The sequence below is a fragment of the Filicampus tigris genome, chromosome 3, assembly GCF_054856515.1.
Source record: "Filicampus tigris isolate MCC_2025a chromosome 3, RoL_Ftig_1.0, whole genome shotgun sequence".
NCBI lineage: Eukaryota > Metazoa > Chordata > Actinopteri > Syngnathiformes > Syngnathidae > Filicampus > Filicampus tigris.
In genome coordinates, this window is record NC_141219.1 from 6116361 (window position 1) to 6134300 (window position 17940).

The window sequence follows — 17940 nt, forward strand, 5'->3', positions numbered from 1 at the left end:
AGGCCTCTATCTTTATATATATATATATATATATATAATTATTATTTATCTCATTCGATTGATGAAATACCATGGTATCAATTAGACCTCAAGTTTTGTTCAAGTTCAGCGTGAAGGGTGTGTGTGAAGGCTGATGTTAGCCTCTTTTGCTATCATCACTTCTATTTTACAATGCAGGATGGGAGTCTTCCATTGTGCTCCGTTTTAAAGAGTTATGTGTCACCCAGGCACTGAACTAGGTGACGGCTACACAAGTTATCTTATGGTAAGTGCAATTAACTCTACTATAGTATAAATAAAAAAAAAAAAATTAATTATACTGAAACTTAAGCCATAAAAAGTGGTTATTTCACTTAAGCAATGATTTGAAATGATGCAAATGAAAAAGAATACGATAACATCTCTAGTAACGTGTTATAACCTATAAAATAAACATGAAATCGAAACAATAGTGATCATTTTTCCCCCCCATATTCCAAGACTGGCTACTGCGGACCAATGAGAAGTTCCCCACAAGGAATAGCCCCCTAAGTGTGAAGGACTTATTAACTTCCAATAATGTATTGACAAAGCCGGTTGCCATGCTTATGTTGAGGCGGCATTTGGAGCTTCTGATTGTAACTTGTAATCAAGTTTAGTTACTTTCAAAACCAAGTAATCAGTAAAGTAACTAATTTACTTCCAGGACCAAGTAACTAAGTCACTTTCAGTTACTTTTTCAAGGTCAGTGCGGCTACACCGTTCACAAGGCTCGTTAGCCGCTGGCCCGGAAAAGATGCAGCAAGTCAAGCTCCAGACACCTCCGCCAACCCCCAAAGCTTCCCCCCTGTGTAAGGACAATAAAATTTTATGCACCTGTGAGCAACAGGACTGTATCTCATTTTAAGTACAGCATCACGGCCATCCCCCCTTTTATAGGGCACCTTCGCCTTCTTGTCAGACGCACACAAAACAGCACAGTGACAATCACAAGATGTGATCATCAGCTTGATTCAAAGTCACTTTTACTCAGAGTGATTTTGTTGAGGAGAGCACGAGCATGAGACGTCACACCTAGTTTGGCTCGGACGACTGCGAATACAACGGCCAAGAATTACGAGTGCTCGATCTCACGTGGATCTTGTAGCATCTTTACCAACAAGTGTAGAAAAATGGCTTTGTAATCACGTAGTCTTCCGTGAATGCGTGTCTTTGATTACGTCAAAGACGAATCTAATCATGAATGGACCTAAGGGTAGTTAATATTATTTTCCTACATATTAAGGGCTATTGAGAGGTCATAATACATTTTAATAATCATCAATAAAAATCTAAAGCCAGGCGCAGATGAGGCGCCATTGGCTCCGGGCACGGATGGCGCTGTTCTCCACACATGAGGCGCCGTTGGCATAGCTGCTTGATATTGCGTTGATCATGTGTTTGGGGTCATGTGATCGTTTAAGATTTGCGACTGATATACGCACCTTGTCGAGAGAGGCTAAAAGCGGTATCTTCCATCATTGTCCAGTTTGTGCTTGTCCTTATATTCTGGGGTCCTGACATTGTTAAAGGCACTTGTAATCGTGCAAAATATCAACTAATTTATCCTCCAGGAGAGCATCTAAAATGGTCTGACAGGGTGCCGCCATATGTAGGAAGACCGCATACGACACGGATGATTGCCCCGCACATCTAGCGCTGGCGAAATACCGGGCGGGCATGGCAACGAGCGCCGATGGTGACTTGTGTACGACGGACTGAAATCTTCAACAAAACTAACGTGTTTTCACGGTTTGCAAAATCATTATTCAAACAACAGTCGGAGACAGCGCAGGTGCCCTCAAGCGTAAAAACTGCCGCATCCTAACTCAGTAAGACTCAGTAAAGATTTTAGGTGCTTTTTTTTTTTTTTTTGTAGATCTTGGAATGTCAACATTTAGGTCTAAAACTATTTATTTAGACCCCCCCCCCAAAAAAATCACATTTATCCTGCCGTGACTGTAAACCAAGGCGGAGAAAAAACGGTGGGTTCGCATGCACGATTCATTTGCAGTCTGGACACGGGGGGGTGATCATCTCCTGCTCTGACTGCACCTGGGAGGGTCTTCTGCGAGAGGACTTGGCCCCATGTGAGTTCTCTGGCACGAGGGAGAGGCCGACAGAAGCACCAGCTGCATGTCGGGAACAATAAGAACGATACGTGCTTTCACATCAGAGTCTCCGGTAACACCAGAAAAAATTGCGAGATTTGCCGCTAGTCGCTTTTTTTTTTTTTAAAAAGAGTCGCCAGAGGGGTCTGGAAACTTGAGAAAGTCGCTAAGTTGGCAACACTGCATGGGGCCGTATCGATTTTGGCGATGGAAAAGTGGCTTTCCATGAGGATTTTTTTGATTTACAGAGTGTTCCTAAACTGATTGATATCACTGAAAATTCGAATGTTTCATTTTCCTGAGCAAAAAATATACAGTGAGCTTGTCAGTGACAAATGGACCGTCATGACAACATAGGTCCTTTCTTCTCTAAGGTGTGTGAAATTTATTGTACGTTTTCACTTTACAGAGACTTTGAGTCTTCGGCGAATGTAACTGTTTTTGTTCATCAAATATCATTTATAGATTTTTTTTTGTGTTAACACTCGGTACAATACAACAGATGGATAGATAGATTTTGACAAAACACGAAACCGCAGCAAGCTCAGATCCAAAATTAATATTCATGATTAGCAGTGTGATGAACCCTCCCAACCCCTTTTGGTTCCGTTAGATGTCCCCCCCCCCCGCCTAATTAAAGGAAATTGTAGCGAGTGAAGTTATTTCTCTAAGGAAGTCGCTGAACACCGTTGTCTCGATGACACAAATCCTCCGACGTGTCACAGAGGGAGGAATTAATTCCTGCTTTTTGTAGAATCAAAGCATTGTGGTATCAGCACCATGTTTGTCACAAAAAGCATTAAGAGCACATTACGCTCCGCATTTACGGCTAACAAAAACACGTTATTAAAAACTAAGAAGCTGTCCCCTCAGGAACAGCGCAACGTTGTATCGCGTTTTAAGCGGCGGGGGTGATTATTTCAGAGCTCGCCAGAGACCATTGTCTGGAATTGAGTGGAATGTATTTTTATTTTCCCGCTGCTCATTTGAGAATAAGTTGTTATATTTCACAGCGTTGTCGCGCTGCTTAATCTCGGTCGGAGTATGACTCCAAGTGAAAGCATGCGTTCCACTTGAATGAGGCATCCAGTGGTCAGATCCACTGATTGGTGAAAAGAAAAGCTTTTATTGCTTATCCAGCACAACTAATGTGAGCATTTTACCATGTCTAACGTTTTTTCGTAATCATCAGGGATATTTTGTAGGGCTCAAACACAAAAGCCGGCAAGCGGTATTTCGATGAAAATAGAGCCACGCGTAGTAAGAGACTGAGTATTGATATTTTATGAGCGTAGTCGATAACCAATCAATACTCGCGAGAGTATCGGTTTTGATACAACGGAATCGACGCACCAATAACTAATTTAATGCTATTCGATAATATGGACATTCTCACAATGTGAATTAACCATATTTTCTTGAGGATAACACACACCTTGTGTATTATAATATAAATATAAACCTGGTAAGACAGTAATTATTTATGGCCTTTTCCTTGTTTGTCTCCCAGACCTGCTTCGGAAAAATCCACTCGCGCGGTTTTCAAGGTTCTTGGTGAGCAATGAAAATTATATTATATATAAATTCATAACATTAGACATGAAATATCCTATCGGAAAATAAAGTACACCTTTTCACAACCCTTTGGTACCAGTGAACATCTGTACAATGTGACAAATTGTTGAACTTGTAATTTTGTGTATAGTCATGTATAAACTCACCCTCTATACCGGAGAATTTTTTGGAGGGGAAAAAAAAAGCACGTTATTCTCGAGAATCGTATATGATAACCGCCTGCTTATATACATATTTTTTTTTATCTCAATGCCGAACTGATATTCATTGTTCCCGTGACAGTGACAAGATCCATTCTAAATCACAAGCCCATACGTATTTACGTCATGACTGACTTGTCATTCGTCACGTCCGTCCTCAAATATGTCTGCGCTCGTTCTTTTTCACTCAATCGCTGCTAGTATAGCTTCGATTGTGCTTGAAAGTGAGCAGAAAATATGATAATTGCGTGAAACAAACCAAGGGGGATGATGTCATGACTCTCGTCGGGGTATTAGTTGAGTTGGTTAATTACGCTCCTGACGTTCACTTCCAAGAGCCAGTGACCAGCCGTCTCCTTATTGGGAGACAATTGATTGGGGTTTTTTTTCTATTTTTTTTCTCTTCCCTAAAACAATCTACACCGGGCATATGTGTTCTGTTCACCCATTACTTCAGTTAGAAGATAAAAGACAAACAAGGGAACTTGCTGTGAATGAACGTGTGCGTCTTCTTCGTGTTTCTGCGCCTACATTATTATAACAATACAAACAAAAAATGACACCTTTTTAATGGTCCTTTGCATGTCCTTTCTTATTAAATTTAATGTAGCAGCCAAAAAATGACGGGAATGAGCCGACCCGTTTTGAAATGTTCTCAGTCTCTCTTATCAGTTGTGATAAGAATAAAAAAGCGGCTCCGGGAAAAGAGCGGAAATTCCCGTCACTCCATCGGTGAGATTGATGTAAGTGATCGAAGACAACTTGGCCTTCAAACATGTTTTCATAAATGCCAATGACAATTTATGATCGGCAAACACATGAACATAAAAGACAATTTAAAGCAGACTGTAGAGGTAAAATTAAGAGAACAAAACGCTCTTCAAAAGTCAAAACGTCAAGACTGAATGTAAAATGTGAATGTAGTTATTGATTTTATTTATAGAGTACATTCTTTTTTGTAATCCTATCACATTTTCACTGTACACAAGTTGTATAATGGCAACGTTTTTTTTTTTTTTTTTATGCTACTCCCCTGCAGTATGAATATATTATAGAAATATTTAATTTTTTTTGCAAGGACCATATTGTTCCAGGTTTTGTTCCAGTCAGGTAAAGTTTGTCCACCTCCATGCGCAAAGTTGGTATATGGGGGCCAAAAAGAGCAGACAACATAGTTTTTAATGAAGATTAATTGTGGCCACTGAGCTCAGTTGTTCTCGGGGAAGTCAAAGGTTCCACCTGGACCATCCTTCCTCAGTGTCACCCGGCCCGGCGAGGTCACCCCCACCAGGATGCGCACCTCTCTTCATCCTTGCAGGGTCACCCAGAACGAACCCTCCCAGCTGCATCACTTCCACTCCTTTTTTTTTTTTTTTTTTTTTTTTTTTTTTTTTTTAACAACCACGCGCGTCTTATTTTGCTTCAAACGGATATGCCACATTCGTCTGCTCGCTCAACATATTCAAATATGTTCGAGCCTGACACGCTTCTTCTCTCCAGGACTCATCTTCTTCCGTCACAAAGACAGCTTTTGTGAGATGGGATGAAAGAGTGACACACAGCCAAAAGGAGGAGCATTGAGTAAAAATAGCTGAAATGGAGCCGCAGCCGGTTTTCAACAATGAGAGAACGAAGACGTCCTGGATTAAAAGTCTTGTGTAAAACATCAGTGTGAACCACATTGATTCAATGCTTACTGTGTAAATGAGGACAATGTGGGGATGTAGTTTTGCCTTTTCATAAACATCAAAGATGGTGAGAAGACTGTCGATTTGAAGTTTATGAAAATACTCACATCCGAAGAGTCTGTAGGGTCTTCGAATGTAACATATGTGTTTTCCTCAACATCAAAGACAAATAAGAGTTGTCACTGAACGTGTGGTAGATATTTTCCAAAACATCAAAGGCATTGGTAAAGTAGCTTGGTAAATGTAAAAAAAAAAAAAAAAAAAAAAAAAAAGGTCTTTGAATGAAGTCAGTATTCAATTGCAAATTCCAGGAACGTTCCATACGTGTTTCATAAGCAGCAAAGACAATTTCCAATCTGTGTTGTGTTTCTATGAATTTGAGATTATTAGTTTTTGTGCATAATATATATCATATATATCATATATCAAGACGGTCATAAAATACACTGCTGCAGCCTTCACTGCACACTAGGACACAGCAGGGGCGGAGCCATGGGTGGGCATGGGTCTGCATAGGTCCACCCAAATTGACAGACTGCCCACCCAGTGCGATTCATGAAAAAATGTATACTTTTAATTTTTTGGTAAATTGTTCAAACATAATTGAATTTCTGTTTCGTTGTGTTTGTATTTTATTGATTATTAAGAATGGTGTCATTGTGGCTGTCTAAGGAAGATGTGAACGTCACATTATTCAGGTTGTCATTTTATCTGAATATACGATGTGTCGGGACAGAAGGATTGTGCGAAGTGAGAGAAATATTCAGGCCCACCCTGATTTTTCTAGGCTCACCCATTAGACACGTTCTGGCTCCGCCCCTGGGATACACACACGCACACACACATGCATTAGCTACTTTGATAACACTGATGACACTGAATAACAATGCAGTCGTATTAGGCCTCATTAGCAGTCATTTGCCAAGGCAAGGCAGCTTTATTTATATAGCATATTTGCTACAGAAGGCAACTCAATGTGCTTCACACAACCAAAAGCGCAGCACCAATGAGCATTTACAAACAGAACAGCTCAAGGCATTCAAAAGCAAAGCAGAGAAACCAAAAGTAGGTTGCCAAAATTACAAAAGGAACAAAGATGGACATTTAAACAGACTTTTCAAAGTATAGAAATAAAAATCAGCTTCCTGAAATAACAAAAATGGAATGCTTAACATTGGCGTTGTGTTTCAAAGTCAATGACAATGACGAGTCTTCGATGAACGTGAGAGTTTTTTTTTCAACTTTTTGGAAGTTTTCTAAAAGAAATATTTTTTTCTGAGCATTTTGTGCAGTTCTTGCAATTTCACTGTACATTTGTCCACTGGAGATCCAGGCGTTCTTGTGCCGTCATGAGGGTGCAAGAGTCTTTTTTTTTTTTTTTTTTTTACACCGCTCGACAGTGCCATCACTCAGTTGGAGTCGTCTGTGCAACGGAGTCTCCTGAAGGATGACTGCGTTTACTGTCAGGAACACACCACATTGTTCCATCCAACAGGAAAAAAATCCATCTCTGACACATCGCTGGACATCTTGTGTTCCCGCCAAGACAAATTCACTTTTTCTTCTTCTTGAGCTACTTCTCTCTCTCAAGTGGAGTGAAAAGAGTGCAGCTTGTCCTTCTCCATCCCCGCACTTACTTTTATTTTCTGTGCCTAGACATCGACTGTGATAAGAAAAAAAAAAAAAAAACACACCGTCCTATATATCCTATAATACATCATATTGCATTGCATAACATAGCTTCATATTAGAACATACTCTCATGGCCCCGTGTATAATGCCGCATCGTATCGAATATCAGGCAGTGCCGAATCGTATCACTGTTTTGTAATACATTGTATTGTCATGTTGTATTCAAAATTTAAAGACAAAAGTTGTATCTAGTCATATTGTAAGGTATTTCATCGCACCATTTTGTATGACATTTTGTCACATTGTGTCAACTGTCTCATATTGTTTGTTATTCTATCACGCGATATCACATACTGTATCGTATATCATGTCACGTGATGTGGGATGGGGTCGTGTTTTATCTAATTTTGTCTTATTGTATTGCAATGTATCATATCATATTTTATCATCTGGGATTTTGTTGCTTGATAACGTTTAGTACTATATCAGACTACGCCTTATAGTATCTTACGGTATTGCATTGTAGTGTGTATCGTATCATATCATTTCATAATATAATTGCGTATTGTATTGCATTGAATTGTTCTGGTTCATACCTCATATTGTATATTGAATCAAATCGTGTTGAACCCTATCGTATTCTTTCATATCACTAGGTATCGCATCGCATCACACCGTACGGTGTATTGCCTTGGATACGGTTGATACGGACCTCTATTATCAAATTTGCCATCTGTTGTCATGAAGTATGACTCCAAACATAAAAACAATGGTGTTCTTCAAACCATTGACTAAGAGAAGAAACAGGCCGGTATCGGCAGTGGCTTGTTTTGACAGATCCACCTCAGTTAAATATTGTAATGCTTTTAAATGAGTGGACGCATGTTTGGCTAGCCTGTTTGATGAGGCGCTTTCACCGGGTTTCGTAAGCTGCTGTAAAGTTGAGTAAGAAATTGCTTTTGGCTGACGTCTTCTTCCTCCCCTTTAGCTCATGTTTTCTTCAAGAAGCCCCCCGAAATTCTGTTGTGTCAGCCGTCCTCGCTTACTCACCCTATCTCACCCTCTGTCTCTCTTTGCTTGATGCTTCTGGTGGCTGCTGGGAATTAGTGCTGCTCTCCCTTCCTCGATGCAATAAAACCTCCAAAGCAACTGCATCTTCTGCTACAAACACCCTGGCCGTGGCTCTTATTTCAAACCGGTTGCCCATGTGTGTTGTATCGCACCGTATTACACCGTATCATGATCCACCACGTTTTTGTCACGTTGTTTTTGACATCATATCGTGTCATTTAGCATAATCTGTACCATCGTATTTTATACGATATTATACCATCTCACATCATATGGGATTATATTCTTTCATACTGTGTCATGCTGCATCATATGACCTCACTAGCAGATTGTGTTTTGACAAAAACAAATAAATTAAATTCCTACAAAGTGGACTGCACAAGGCGTAATTTACTTGTCATTTCGGATGGAGGAGCTCCTCCACAATGAAGCAATGAAGCCGCTTAGTTATTACACCTCGGGGGTGCAGGTACACAATTTATTGGAGGAATTCAAGGGCTAACTCCAATTTTACGGTTGGACCACCGTTGAAGAGCTTTTTTCCTCTTTTTTCGTATTGCATCTTTTCCTATTGAACCGTATTCTAATGGATGAATAAGTCTTAGCGTGGTACTTCATATAGTATTGTACACCAAACTGTATCATATTGGATCACGACATATGTATGCATATCAAATTGTGCCATTTGTTTTACTCTTACATCAAAGCCCTTGGTATCCAACTGCATCACATTGTGTTGTATTACAATCCCATGTACGTATATTATTATATAGTAATATTGTGTTGCATTTTGTGTTATTTTACACTATTGGCTCGTAGAACATAAATGTTGCCACAAATTGCATTGTATCGCATATTAGATTAAACCGGATCATACTCACTCATTTTGCATTGCTTTATATTGTCTAGTATCGTATTGGTATTGGATTGTATTGCATCTCATCATATCGATGTCACATCATATCGAATGACATTTTGTACTGCATTATATCCAAGTTTGTGGTACTGTATCGCACTGTGTCGCACTATATTGTATCATATCAAATGGCACAGTATATTGTGTCACTTAATATGGTATCGTATACTCTATCAGATTGTATTGAATAGCATTCAATCCTCTCAATTCATTTATTGTAGAGTAGACCACATCAGATAGTATAGCATAGTATTACGTACCATCATATTGTAATCACATCGTATGGTATTGCATTGGATCACATACCTTGTACACCACTTTCTTTCATAGTGATGCATCATGTCGGCTCGTACTGTTGTGTATCGCATCGCATCTCATCTCGTCATATCGAATCGTGCGCGACTGTTGACAATTCTCAGACAGAGTGATACATGACGTTCATGAAAGCGACACGCAGATGACGCCCCCAACCTCTAACAGATGCCGAGGTGAGGTTCATAAATCCCCGCGGACATCGGCGTACCGTTAGAAAGGTTGGGGTGAGGATGAGGGGAGGCATGGAAGAGCGTGTGTGTGTGTGTGTGTGTGTGTGTGTGCCAGTGCAACCTGGAGGAGAGTTCTCCCCCCCCCTGCATAGAAAGCCTTCCCCACTCACCAATGCGTTCTCCCCCTCAGGGACGCCATCGTCACTTGGCGGCATGCAAAGTAGTCCCTCGCTCACTCTGTTTCTCTCTTGCTCTACCCTTCTGCAAATGGGCTGCAGGTCTTTGAGAACTTTGCAACTTGGGATGATAAAAAAAAGGAACGCGATGGCATCTCACAGTATTTGCCACCTTCCCTTTCAGCCTAATGATCTTGAGAGCCAATCAGTTTTGGAGGCTGAGCAGCAGTAGTGTGTGTTGTGCTTGGGGTGCTGGATTGGGGCGACCTGTAAATACATGATTGATGGACACCATCAAAATGATTCGGTGTAACGTGACATGATACGCTCCGATGTGATACACTTTGAGCTGATATGATGCGACGTGATACAAAACGATACACTTCGATACAAGTTAGTGGCATGACATGACATGATACGATACATTGCAATATGAAACGGTACAATGCAGACACTCATTGTTCAGACATTTCTATTCCCTTAGCAACCACCTCACGTTTTAGCAGATTTTGGGTTGACATTTGCTAGCTTGTATTATCGCATTTTACATGCGATCTATCTTTTTTTTTTTTTTAAAGCACATTTTGATGATTCAAGCGTCGCCTGCGCTATCTGTCGTCCCCGCTAGCTAGCTAGATCCCTCCATGTATTTTCATGGCTCCTTTTATTGTGGGCCGGCTTATCCGCCGCTGATGGAATTGTTAAAGAGCAGATATGAGCGCCGTCTAGGAGGGTCCACCTTTTGTCCGAGCAACGCGTCGCCATCAGATGAGAGCGCCGCTGCGATAAGCATCTGAGCAGCGCCTGCAGGTTGCGTCACTCCATGCATAACAATCTGCACTTGTGTGGCCACGAGTAAAAAAAGAACCAAAAAACAAACCCGTGGAGGTGCTTGTTTTGGTGATAAATATGGATAAGGCGCGTTGGAGCTGCTGTTTGGCAAAGGCAAATAATCAATACGGCACAGCGCTTTGTTTCAAACAAAGACATATGCACTTGTTTGTGTTGTCTGGACCTATATGCAGATTTGGAGGACAAACAAGACACAACTGTTCAAAGGATCATGCATATACCGTAACTGACTGACCCTGATGAAGAGAGCGTTTCCGTAAGAAAGTCATTACACTGACAGTTCACATGAAATGTAACCATAAACAGGATATCAAATAGATAAAACTGTCCGATTAAAAAAATAGTAAACAGTGTGTCTGGAGTGCATAGCAAGCCATCGTGTGTGAAATTAAACAACTCAGTAAATATTCTCTGTGATCGGACCGTTCTTAACTTCTGCCCCTCCGTTAGAAAATAGCAGGAGTACTTATAGTAATACGCAACCCCACCCCGGTGTTTGCCATGCTATGACTTGGCAGCTAGGCTGTACGAAGTTGCCCAGCAAAATGACCACTTTGAAGTGGCAAGTGAAGTGCAATCATGTCAAAGCCAAAATGAGCTGCAGTTGGCTGGGATTAGCGTTAGCTTCCAGTGCTCCCAATTTTATTTTCTGAAAACACTAAAGCGTTATTACAATAATGTCAACGTGGAAGTGGAGGCGGGGGTAATTTGTGTTTGGCAATATCATTCCTACATTAATTTACGTGTATTCTGGTGATGAAATGTCACATGTGATTTTTGTGTTTTGATGTGGGAAAGAGGACCGAAGCGCTCAGGATGAGATGCAGATATGATGAAATCCTTTTTGAGTCCGTTGAAGAAGCAGACATAAATCATTGTTTTTTTTGTTTTTTTGTTTTGTTTTTTTCATTTTGGCTTTTAGAACAAATATGGAGAAAACATTATTTCATTTCATTCATTATTTGTGTGGATGTTGTGAAAGCGCTTTGTAAATAAAGGTAATTTGAGTTTGCGACATATGTAGGATGGACAGGGCTCAAGGAGAAGAGGCAGCAGAAAAATGGGTCTCTATGTGGGTGTGTGGGGAGTGGTATGTTTGAACATCATTTTACCGTCCTCATGCATGTTGATATGGGGAATACTTCAAAAAAATAAAAAGGACACGTTTAGACAGCATGCAACTTATCGATCCACACAGATAGCCCGTAAAGGTCAAACTATGGGCGACGTGGGTAAACACAAAAGTGAAACTGACAAAAAAGATCCAAACTTTGCTGGACTTTTGACAGTAAAAACGCTACCAAGTTTGAGCCATCCCGTAAATATTTAAAACCGTACTTGAGCCCGCCTTAAATTCATTGTATTTGACGAGTGAGTCCTCTACTCAAGATTGGTAAATGTTCTTTACTTTGGCTCACATATTAGTCAGGTGTCACAAGGCAAACATTCCTTACCAGCTATTAATGATAAACGCCACCTTGCGCGTAGAAACAAATACAACTATAAATAAACAAATAAATAAACCATCAATTTTCTCTAACTTGCCTAGTGCGGCATCACGAGCAGCTGTGACCCAAGTCGTCATGCGCGTACATGACGAATAAAAGATGATTCTTCCTCTTTTAAAGTGGAACGTTTAGAGGTGGGAAATATCCTGGACTGAAGGTCAGTCAATCTTAAATCATAGAAATAATCCACAAAGTAAAACAATATACGTATCCTGTTCGGAGAGCTACAGCTATCGATATAGCTTTCATGTGCGGTAATCAATTCGATTTGCTCCTCTCACCAGTTACTCGCCGCCTTGTGGCACAATAGAAATTAGAAATTCTATTAGAAATAGAAAAACAGAACGACTAGAAATAAGCCGCTAAAAATGAACTAAATGGTTTGAAAGGCAACAGACAACCTTGAATTAAGTTGCTCAGACAAATACAGCAGATGGTGATGTTGCCTGCTACAGTTTGACAGCGGACAGCTTGTAGCACGCCGCTAATGTTGTCCATGTACTGTATACACACCAGCGCGTTTTGTCAGCCTGTTTATTCTTCGGCCTCCGCGACTTTGCTGCTGCAACATGGCGACCGCGGACACATGCACACAGGTTAATGCGATAGCCCCTCGTACCCTCACCCAGCTAGCTGCCTTATCAGACATGACGAGGGGTCTATCTTGGCCGGGGCCACAAAGCTGCTTTGACAACCCCCTTCCCCGCCCCCTATTATGGGATAAACGTGTTCATGTGTCTGTGTGCGTGTACTATTTCAGGCGGCAGCAGGAAAATACAAACCGTAATACACACAGTGGACATGGAGATTCGTACGGCTCAGTCGTATTTCTGGTCGTGGCAAAAAAAAAAAAAATTTTGCTGCATTGCTCTCCGTTCTCAAGCAGTCAATTCAATCCTACGCTACCGTACATAACTACATATCTACCTTAGCAACTGTTCCTAACTACCTACTTGTGCCTTACCTCACAATACCTCACTTACCTTCCTACCGTATTGCTATTGACATATTTTCCAATAAATGTAGTATTTTGTTTAAGGTGGTAAGCTGTACATCCTTGTGATTCTGATGTTTGACAGCCTCTTATGTCGACTTTTCTATTGTGTTCTTTGTTCCCACATTAGGCGGAGCGGCAGCAGAGTGTAGGAGGCCTTTGGTTTTTCTTCGCGCAATGACAATGCCGATCACGTATCCTTTCATGCTTTTCCATTCTCCTCACTTCACATTGGTACACACACAATGGCGTCATTAGGCAAGGCAACAATTACTTTGGCTTTTTGATAGTCTATTAGCTGCCTGCTTGCACTGTGCTCCATCTTTTGTTTTTTATATCGCATACAGTGCTGTAGATAACCGACAACAGTTATTTTTGAAGAATGGATTTTTGTAATTATTACCGCCACAATATGCCTTTAAAAATGGAAAAAGAAAGGACAAATAAATAAATAATTAATGAAATAAATAGATGGAACGCAGAAGGAAGCTGGAGCACTTGGGGTCCACATCTAAAATCTTAAAATCGTGCAGCACACTCCACTGTGCGGCCTAGCTTCAAAGCAAAATTTTCAATGCATATCCACACGACTCAGTGTGTGTTATAACGAGTGAAAAAAGAGGACGAATTAAGCTTATGAAGTCAGACTTTGCAGTTTAGCGGTATCTTAACGCTCCCTTCACACACAGACACAAACATACCTGCTCCCATGCTCTGAATTATGATACGGCGGCGATGATGATGATGATATGTGACGTCAACCGCGAAATACCTTTTTTTTATATCGGGTGACAGGTTTAGTGGTTTATATTGGTAATACGGTGCTTAAATAGTAAAGCTGTTTGTGATTTGTGACACCAGGTGAAACATTTCATTCGCAAGGTTCTGCTCTCCCCTAGAAACCTCCTGCCTGCCTGCCTTACATACGTGCACACCTTTACATTCACAGACCCTTGTATCCGATCTTGCTAACCTGCCTAAATTGCCTATCCCACCCTTATTCTACTAGCCAACTTAACCCACCCTAACTTCCTTAGCCAGTTTATCAACCCTACCCTCACTACCTACTTACCGTTTAACCACCGACCCGCTTACCAACATACCTACCCAGTTACTTTACGTGCGTTACCCGTTATTTACCCACCTACGTTGCCTACTCACGTTAGCTAAACAACCGTAGCTGCCCCAATTACCTACAACATCAATACCCACAAGTGGTGAATAAAAGCGGGAATAAACCTTGCACAAAGGGGATTTCCAATTGTATTTATTTTTTTAGCTGTTCTCTTCGATTTGCTGTGGACTTGTTATACGCTACACCCGTGGGATGATTAGCAACACAAAGCCGACCCTTAAAACATCCTTTTGGGATGCACGTTTGGATGGATAGTGGGTTGGATTACCCTGATAACACAAGTTATTTGCCCAACCAGTGCCCATAACCTGAAGCGACGAATGGTATTTGATCCATAATAACATGTTTGTGTCTACAACGACTAGAACCTCCGTGATAAATATTGTAGTAGTCGCTGGATGTGCGTCTCCACCTCTGTAGTGGAGTACATATCATTCTCAGCGGGGCAGGTCGGGAGCTCCCGCGGCTTCCCCCGCTGCCTGTCTCTGTTCTCTCTCCTGCCGTCTAAAAGGCATCGCTCGGTGTAGCGTCTCTCCACCTGGCCTCCGTTGCAAACGCATTCCTCCGCCGGGCCGCTGTTGCATTTTTTATACGGATCGTTAAAGGTGCTGATCGCTTTGTAAGACAACCACTGAGGTTCTTTCCACTTCAGCTTTTAACAGGGCATAGTTGCTGTATCTACCAACCGACCTACCGGGGGTATTTAACCCATCATCTCTACCCTAGCTTACCTTAACTGCGTACCTTCTCTAACTACATACTGCATAGTGTACTTTGTCTACTCACCTTTCCCCAAGGACCTACCTATGTAGCGACCTACCCTTTCTTACCAAACCTCCCTCCCTCCCTTCCTACATACCGCTTAGCCACTCAGCCTACCCTACCATTCCCAGCTATCGTACTTGCCTACCTAAATATCCTATTTCTCTCCCTCACTCATGCCAAGAGCTACTCACTGTACCATACCTTACTCCCCGTATCATAGTTGCCTGCCCATGTATTCTAGTTCACCTATCTTACCCACCTACCCCCCCTTGCCTTCCTTGCCTAAGTTCATTCTGGCTTTTCCCCTTCACTTGTTGTTGTCATACAGCTTGAAGCAACCTTCCGAGTGAAGGCAAACACTAAGGCCACGGGTCATATCACCAAGTAATGAGCTGGGTCTCACTGTATGAAGTTCATTTAATCATAGCGAAATTGCATATTTTAGTGGTCATAGTCATAAAATCAGATCGTCATCATGGAGCTGCTATCGATAAAAGCATTATGTGCATGAGTTGTCTTGAGGGCAATGACCCACTTTAGGTGGCAGGTTTCAAGGCCAAAAAATTGTGCTGTGCCCCTCCAAAAAGCTGACGAATTTAATGAAATCACCCTTGGGATTTTTTGGTGGGGAGAGGAAGGGGGGGGGGACATGAATAGCATGAGGAGAATAAGTTCCCGGGTCATGTTGGCGCTTGATATTTACCTGTAGAAGATAAGTCACATGTAATTACCTTGTGCAAATACGTGTGAAATTAAATACACAAAAATGGGGGACAACTTCACGGGCCCCCGGATTTATCGGGGGCCCCCGCCTGTATTTACGTCTGTATTTTATTACATGTTCACTTTAAGAGAGAAATAGCATAAATGACTTTATGACATTTCATGTCTGGGTGGTTCCGCCTTACTGCGCCGAGGCGGCCTGGCAGCGGATACGCGCTAAGTAGTTCTGCTTTGGCCGCGATAAAGTTGGTTGCTTGAGATCGAAACGGCCCGCAAATCTACTTAAAGTACATTTTTATATCGCTGATAAATTGTATGCGATAAAATGCTTGGCTGCACTGCATGTAAATCTCATCACAGAGCTTGCAGGGACCTCCCACATGCGAAGAAAGTTCCCTTTCCAAGACTTTTTATATTCAACTTTACCAACTACACTACCTTAAACTTTTGAAATGGAGGAGAAAGCCTTAAGTTAAAAGCTAAACGCAATGGTATTCAGTCTTCTCATTTTTATTAAGAATTATGTAAACTGTTTTTTTTTTTTGTTTTTTTTTTGTGGGATCTCCATGCTGATGACTAGCACTGATTTTGTTTTTCTCAAAACAGTCCTCCCATGACCTGGAGTTTAGGCTAGACCAAGATCCACAGCCACTTTTAAGTGGAGTCCAGCCACTGTACTACATTGTCTGGAACATTACCGTACACTCCACTACTGTACACCCACACCAGTGATTCCCAACCAGCGCCCCGTGGCACGTGAGTGTGTGCCATGAGATAACTGAACACACTCCAGTTTGTCGGTTACCACCTTCCGCCATTTATTGCTCTGCTTCTGCATACCACCTCATGCATAACCTACTGCATAGCGCCCTCACCTGTTGAACCCCTCCAACTGCAATCGCGCCCCGTTAATGGTGTCATCAATACATAATAGGTACCATGATGAGGGGGCGAGGATTTGAAAGTAATTAACTGTTTGTAATTTGTCGTCCGTGTTCTATCTGCTCAAGAAAAAGTTGCATATTCTTCTTTGCAATCATTTTTTTCTTAGTTTTGATTCTAATTCTGGTTAGAGCGCCCCTAACACAAAATAACCTTTATATAAGCCGCATAGTTCAAAATCTAGGGAAAAAATAGCGTCTTATTGTCCGGAAAATACGCTACCTCCCTTGTTCACAATAAGATCCTGATCGGAATGGGCTTGATTGAGTCAGAATATTCCGAAGGGGGTGTGTACATGAAATATTTTTATTCCGATTTGGCATATAATCCGAATAGATGTGTCCATGTAAACGTAGCCAATGTGCCATGTTTGGCAACTAATTTTCCCTACGCAAAGCAGCTCATTGTGCGCCATTTCTAATCTGAAAATGTTGCACTCCAAAGATGCCTTATAGGTTCATTTATTTATTTTTTTTACTACCTTAACAGTTTACCAGTTGAAAATCCCCGCTTCAAAGACAGCCGAATTTCCCCATAGGAAATAATGTGAATAGAAATAATCAGCGAATCGCTGCATCTGTCAGCATTGCTTTTCTTTTAGTTTGGGCAAGAGCAATTTGTGCCTCTGCCCACAAAGCTGCTGGCTCGTGGGGTCAGAGTGCGCCGCTGAGACGGTGCTGGCCTTTCTGTCTGGCTGCACCTGTTTCACTACATTAAACGCTCGCCAAACTCCTTGGGGGTGTTGAGGGGATGAGCTTAACACGTCAACACAGACACATACACGCACACACACACACACACACACACACAACAACATATGGAAGGTCGGGAATAATGAAGGTGATGTATTGTGTTAAAGGTTAGCCTGTCTGCAGGATGCTAATTGTTCTGTCAAAAATATGCAATTGGCGCACCCAAAGGCCACGCATCACTTTTGGGTTAGGCGTGTGTGCGTGTGTGCGTGTTGTCTATCTTATTTATGCTGCATGTTTGCGTTGGCTTCCCCGTGTCCAAAAATAGTTCGGAAATAACTGCGACAATGTTTGTACGAGGTGATCAATTTGCACAACGCGAGGGCGAGCTGAAGTTGCACTGATGGACGATGTGTTCACAGTGGGCCGGAGAGCTTGATTTACAAAGCCCGGTGGG

General features: G+C 41.6%; 1 long non-coding RNA gene across 8 annotated transcripts in view; it reads left to right on the forward strand.

Annotated features, from left to right (window-relative positions):
- Positions 1–17940, forward strand: part of LOC147149682 (uncharacterized) — a 268040-nt gene that overhangs the window by 68119 nt on the left and 181981 nt on the right. Inside the window, exon 3 of one of the 8 annotated variants that reach the window (XR_015086174.1) lies at positions 5405–5772. The exons of the other annotated variants lie outside the window; for them this stretch is intronic. This is a non-coding gene — a long non-coding RNA (uncharacterized LOC147149682). Of the gene's footprint in view, positions 1–5404; positions 5773–17940 lie in introns of those variants that run through there. 8 annotated transcript variants of the gene reach the window in all.